The following is a 6,089-nucleotide window of genomic DNA, read 5'->3' as shown; positions in this document are numbered from 1 at the left end:
TTAATACATGTTTCATATTATAAACACTTGATTTTAATTTTAGTACTTTTTAAAGAAATAGACAACTTGCCTTTAAAACAGCACATTGTGAAATAATTTCTTAAGGCCAGAAAAACTGCAAGAACAACTAAAGACTTTCTATATACTGTTTACCTCAGTTCCCAGTTCTTAATACTGGGCCACATTTGATCACTCTTTCTAAATATATGCCCCCACACTTTGTGTGTTTGTATGCATGTGTGTGCATAACTTCTTAGCCATTCAGGAATAGTTGTAGACATGATACTCTATTACTATGAAATGCTTCAGAGTAGCTTTCCTAAATATAAAATCATTTGACCCACCTACTCTTGTGTTACAACTATCAATATGACCATTCAGTCTGAGGGTCTGTTTCAATTTTGCCTATTTGAATATCCATGTTTTTTCTGGCCTGATGGCATAGTGGCTACCTATGGGTGACTCTAATCCCATCATTCCTCCAATGTTTGTTAGCTGGTATTTTATTATGAAAGAGGAGTTTCCAGCCACAATATATTAACATCTGTGTAGATTCACTGGGTCCTATTTTATTTGGTGTGTTCTAATCCATCACCATTACTTTGGTAGTTGATTTGGACAGTGAGAACCCTCTAAGCATACTCCTGTGTTCCTTAAAATTATTTAAATCTCTCTCTCCCTCTCCCTCCCTCTCCTCTTTTCTCCTCCTCCTCCTCCTCCTCCTCCTCCTCCTCCTCCTCCTCCTCCTCCTCCTCTTCTTCTTCTCTCTCTCTCTCTCTCTCTCTCTCTCTCTCTCTCTCTCTCTCTCTCTCTCTCTTTCTCTCTCTCTCTCAACCAAATGTTCATGGGGTGCCTGTTGAGGCCGAAGGAAAACATTGAAACATTGGATCCCCTGGAACTGGAGTTGCAAGTAGTTGTGAGCTGCCCTAGGTAGGGTGCTATCAACACAACTTGGGCCCTTTGGAAGAGTAGCAAGTTCTCTTAAGCACTGAGAGACTCTCCAGCCCCTTTTTGTCCTTTTTGCCACATGCTGGTTTTGAGTGTGTGTGTGTGTGTGTGTGTGTGTGTGTGTGTGTGTGTGTGTGTGTGTGTGTGTGTGTGTTAAGCTGTTGATTACAAGATATCCCAGGTTTATACTTTCTGTATCTTAGCCTCTGAAATCAGCCACTTCTTCAAGGAGCTCTGATTCATTTGAATAGAAAGTGATGTTGAAAACTAGGTAAGGCACTAGGTATGATCATTATTGCCACCAGGGCATAATTGTTCAAAGGCTTCAGAACCCAGAGAATACATGCATATGTATACCACATAAATGTTCATGGACAAACTATATGTCTATTTATTGAAAATCATGCGTTCTGTTATGGCACACACCTGGAATCCCAGCATTCAGAAAACAAAGGCAGGAGGATTTTGAGTTCCAGAACAGCCTAGGCTATTTAGACCCTGACTCAATAAAAGAAAAAACAAAAAAACAAAAAACAAAAACATGAGTTCATACCAGTACCCTTGATTTCAGTTCACCACCAAAGTGTCAATTCAGTCTTTACTAAACATATTTGCAACTCCATTTTCTGGCAGTTAGAGACCTGATTCTTTTATCCGAAAAATAATTCATTTCTTTGTAAGATATGTAACCGGTGTCCTGCCAGCCATCATTTTGGGCTTCGTCAGCAAGAGCCCTCTCCTAGGACTGACCTTGTGGCTCCCTGCATTGGTGTCCCCACAGAAGGAAGGAAATGGGCTAGAACAAATAAACAAGCCAAACAAAAATCTCACTTTAAATACCAGTGATTAACCCCATATGCCTCCCGGTTCCTTTTCATTTATGTTTGACTATTTACAGCTCAAATTTTCTTTCTGTTTTTTGTTAGTTTGGGGACAGATATTTTTTTCTAGTCATGGAGCCCAAACTGGCATAGAATTCAATCCTCCTGTCTCAGCCTCCCAGGTGCTTGGATTACAGGTTTGTGCCACCAAGCCCAGACATAGACCCTATCTAATAAATAATAATAATAATAATAATAATAATAATAATAACACTAATAAGCAGCAAAGGGGCTGAGTAGAGTGTGTTTGGGGCATAAAAAGAAAAGGCTGCAGTTCCAGAAGGCTTCTTGGAAAGCTGGAGCTGAATCTTCAGCCGAATGCTCTCACAGTTGATGTACCTCAGTGGCTTGAGACTGAGCCTTGAACAAACTTGGGATGGAAACAGGAATTAGGTAGATGGAGCTAGGATACAGGCTGAATAAAGAGCCATTGTAGAAATACAATAAAGCTATAAAGCTGAAAACTAGGCTAGAGAGGGAAACAGCTTTTGTGTTCTTTTGGGGTCTGGGAGTCTAGCTTACGTAGGTAGAAGCTATGTGTGCAGACTTCAACAGGAACTTCAAGAGGAGACAGCGAAGGGGGAAATCCTGGCAAGCATCAACATTTAGGCATCTGGTTAAAGAAGAGGTAGGTGGCAGGGAGATAGGGGAAAACTCTGCAGCCAACTGCTTCAGTGAAGCAAAGGAGGGAGTGATTACCAAGGTCAATTAACATGTGGCCTGATAGTTTCCCATTGTCTCTGGTCATTTGGAAGTCCCTGAGACATTCCTGCCAGCATGCTTTAACTCCTAGTTTAAATAGATGGGCTCAGAAGATGGAGACTATTGGTGTGTTTAGTCTGTCCTATGTCTTCTAATAGCACCCCTGTTGCTTGCCTTTCTCCGTGTGGGTTCAATTACAGCTTATCTTCCTTTTTCTCCTGTATCTCAAGCAGTTAGCGCTGTATCTGAAAAAGAATAGTCACTCAATAAAATTGTGCTGGCTAATAGTCCTACACTCTAACCTATAGAGGGAGCTGAAAGAATGTCACTCTCACTTATAGGCGGAGCTAAAAGAAAATCACAGGAGGATGTTAACCTATAGGAGAAGCTGAAACAAAATCTCCTGGAAAGTATTTCCCAGACATTATAACCTCTAGGAGGAGGAGCATTGCAGGCCCGCCTTTCAGACATCTCTGAGGAGAACTTGCATGAGGAGCCTTTGTCAAGGAGTTCCATCTTAGGTAATATTTATTGATATTCTCTTTCTCTCTCTGGATTCTGATCCTCATTTTCCATTTATGTGAATAGTATGAAGTATTCTATTGAACTAAATGTAGAAAATAAGGTTTCTAAGGACTTGTGTTTTAAAAATAAGTAGCAAGGAAAAAGCTGACCTAAAGAATGCTCTAGGAAAGCAATGGTTCTGAGAGGTATTTGAATATGGCCAAGATCTTAGGGATAAATGTATACAAGAACGCTGATACAGAAACCCAGTGGGTCATGTTGATGCGTGGAAAAGAGAACCTGCTTAGTCTTTGTGGAATGGTCTTTATGGGGGTCTTTCTTTGGACTATCCTTTGGGGATGCTACTCTTTGCTCTGTGAAGTATGGTAAGAAAGGCCTGCTTGCCTCACCCTCACTCTTACCTTCTTAAAACACCACCCCCATCTTGTCTTCAAAGACAAGAGGGAACTTGCTTGAGGCTTAGGGGATAGGGGCCTAAAATGCCCTTGAGGTCTATACTTACTATCTCTCTGATTAAAGGAGAGCTAAGGTCAGAATGGATTCCTCAGAGAAGATTTTGGTCAAGTTCCTGAGACCTGATGCTTTGGGTCCAAAGAACTTTCAGCCTAAGTCTTCTGATGACAAGATGACTACACTGAATCTAAATGGGGTGACTCTGCCCTCTAGATACTTGTCTTTCTTAGGGACCTGTGGAGTTCTGAAAAGAGAGGGGACTGTGTTGGTTGGTGAAGGTTCAAGAATTCCTGGATTCCTGCCATGTGTAGGTAGTGTTGTGTGCTTATAATCCCAACATGTGGGAAGCTGAGGCAAGAAAATGAATGGCTAGAAGGGGTGTTTATTGAGAGTTCAAGAATATTCTGTGTTAGCCAGGTGTGGTGGCACACACCTTTAGTCCCAGTATTCAGGAGGCAGAAGCAGATGGGTCTTTTTGAGGTCCAGGCCAACCTGGTCTATAGAGTGAATTCCACAACAGTCATGGCTACGCAGTGAGACCCTGTAGCAAACAAAAATGTATTATAAGTTGAGCAAGGTGGTGGATTATGGATTCACTTTTCATATTTATATAGTATTTTCTTTTATGAACAGTCTACATTTTTAATTGATTCTTAATTGATGGTCATTTAGGTTCTTTAATTCTCTTTATATTTCTTTCTTTCCTATTTTTCATGTGTACTTGCATGGTCGAGAATGCCACATTATGTCTGTAGAGGTCAGAGGACACCCTGAGGGAGTCAGTTCTTTCCTGACACCATGTGAGCTTGGGGGATTGTGTTCAGGTCATCAGGCTTGGTGGCAAAATCCTTACCCACTGAGCCATCTCACTTGCCCCACTAAAGAGTTTGTTAAATAGCATGTTAATGTGTATAACTATAGGATTTTACATCTTCCTCTTTCTTTCTTTCTTTCTTTCTTTCTTTCTTTCTTTCTTTCTTTCTCTCTCTCTCTCTCTCTCTCTCTCTCTCTCTCTTCTTTCTTTCTTTCTTTCTTTCTTTCTCTTTTCTTTTTTGAGAAAGGTTTTTTTTATCTTTGTTTCTATCTGTATTTCTATAAAAATCATTTGGGGGAGGCAAGGATTCTCACTGTGTGTCAGAGGTTGGACTCCCAACTTCTGATTCTCCTGCGTCAGCCTGTTGAGTATCTGAGATTACAACTGTGTACTAACATGTCTAGGTGAGATTCTTAGAGGTACTTCAAAGGGCATGCATTTTCACTTAGTTTCCCTTCAGAAAGACAACACAAGTTCAGTATGTATTTAAAATTCCCTGTGCTTGGCTGCACAAAACTTGCAGAAAAACAACAGTGAGCTTTCTGCAGGGATGGGGCTCATGAGCGCCCCCTGCCTCTAGTCAAGGTTCTACTGACAATTGATGGCTTCTAGGGGAGGGAGACTTGGTATTCTTTAAGGGTGTGGCTCCTAATAGGTCGACTGCACTCCAATCAACAGCTCACACTCAGAGACACACATGGGCAGCACAAATTGGACCTTAGTGGGTTACAAAAAAAAAAGGGGGGGGCACAAAGTTGGATGTGAATAGTGTGGGAAGGTAAATTTGAAAGGAGTTTAAGGGGCTGAGTGGAGGGGAATATGATCGAGATACATTGTTTGCATGCATGAAATTCTCAATGAATTAATAAAACATCATATTTAAAATTTAAAATTAAAATCAAACTGTGAAAAGGGTATATAGGGAAAAGGGTATAATATATCTCTCCTCAGAAGCAACCAATGCTAACAGCTTCTGGCAGATTCTTCCAGGGATAGTCTGTGAATTGCATATGTATTTGCATATTTTTATAGGCATTGCTTAAGCCATGCCTTCAAACTACAAAGATTATACCAGTTTATGATTTCCTAGTTTCCCCTAGATATTATTCGAGGGTTCTAGAAAGACCCCAGTATAAAGAATAGATATCATTCATTCATAGTAAATGTATTCGGATGCTTCTAAATTCTCAATTCTAAATGAATTCCCTGCCACGTTCCCAATCTACTTTAGCTCCTTTACCCCCAGAAGCAATTGGTTTCCATTTCTTGTGTATACTGGCAGAGAAAGTATGCATGTACAAAAAAAAATTCCACATTTTCTTTTTCTCCCCCCAAAATTTTACACAATAAGTAGCATATTTATTTGGGCATAGAGGGAAACATTATTTTTGAAAGAGAATCTCTCTGTGTAGCCTCATATGGCCTGCAATGTGGCTCAGGCTGGCCTCTGAAAAATCCCGTTGTCTCCCATCCAAGCACTAAGCCTGCCTGACCGACCCAATTAGCTTCTGAGATCAGAAGAGACCAGTCAGGGTGGAACGGCTTCATAGTTGATGGCAGAGTGGGGGTTGGGAAGGACTCAGTTTTCTCTGAGGGGCTGACCACTGGGAACTTGACCATACTCTAGTGAGTATGTAGGCAACACAAATTGGTCTTGTTTTTTTTCTTCTTCTTCTTTTTCTGGTGTTAGGGTGGGTGGGGGGAACAGGGGAGGTAGGCAAGTCTGGAAGGACTGAACAGTGAGTGTGATTGGGGTACATTATGTG

The 6,089-nt window shown here is 40.9% G+C and overlaps 1 protein-coding gene across 1 annotated transcript in view; it reads left to right on the top strand.

The window, feature by feature from the left end:
* The first annotated feature begins 2,978 nt into the window (after positions 1-2,978).
* Plac1 (placental specific protein 1) overlaps positions 2,979-6,089 on the top strand; it is a 170,118-nt gene continuing 167,007 nt past the window's right edge. The window contains exon 1 of the mRNA NM_001357802.1: positions 2,979-3,052. The gene's annotated coding sequence lies outside the window, so the exon portion shown is untranslated. The remainder of the gene's footprint in view (positions 3,053-6,089) is intronic.

This window comes from Mus musculus, chromosome X (genome assembly GCF_000001635.26).
Source record: "Mus musculus strain C57BL/6J chromosome X, GRCm38.p6 C57BL/6J".
Taxonomy (NCBI): Eukaryota; Metazoa; Chordata; class Mammalia; order Rodentia; family Muridae; genus Mus; species Mus musculus.
This window is presented reverse-complemented; position numbering and strand designations above follow the sequence as displayed.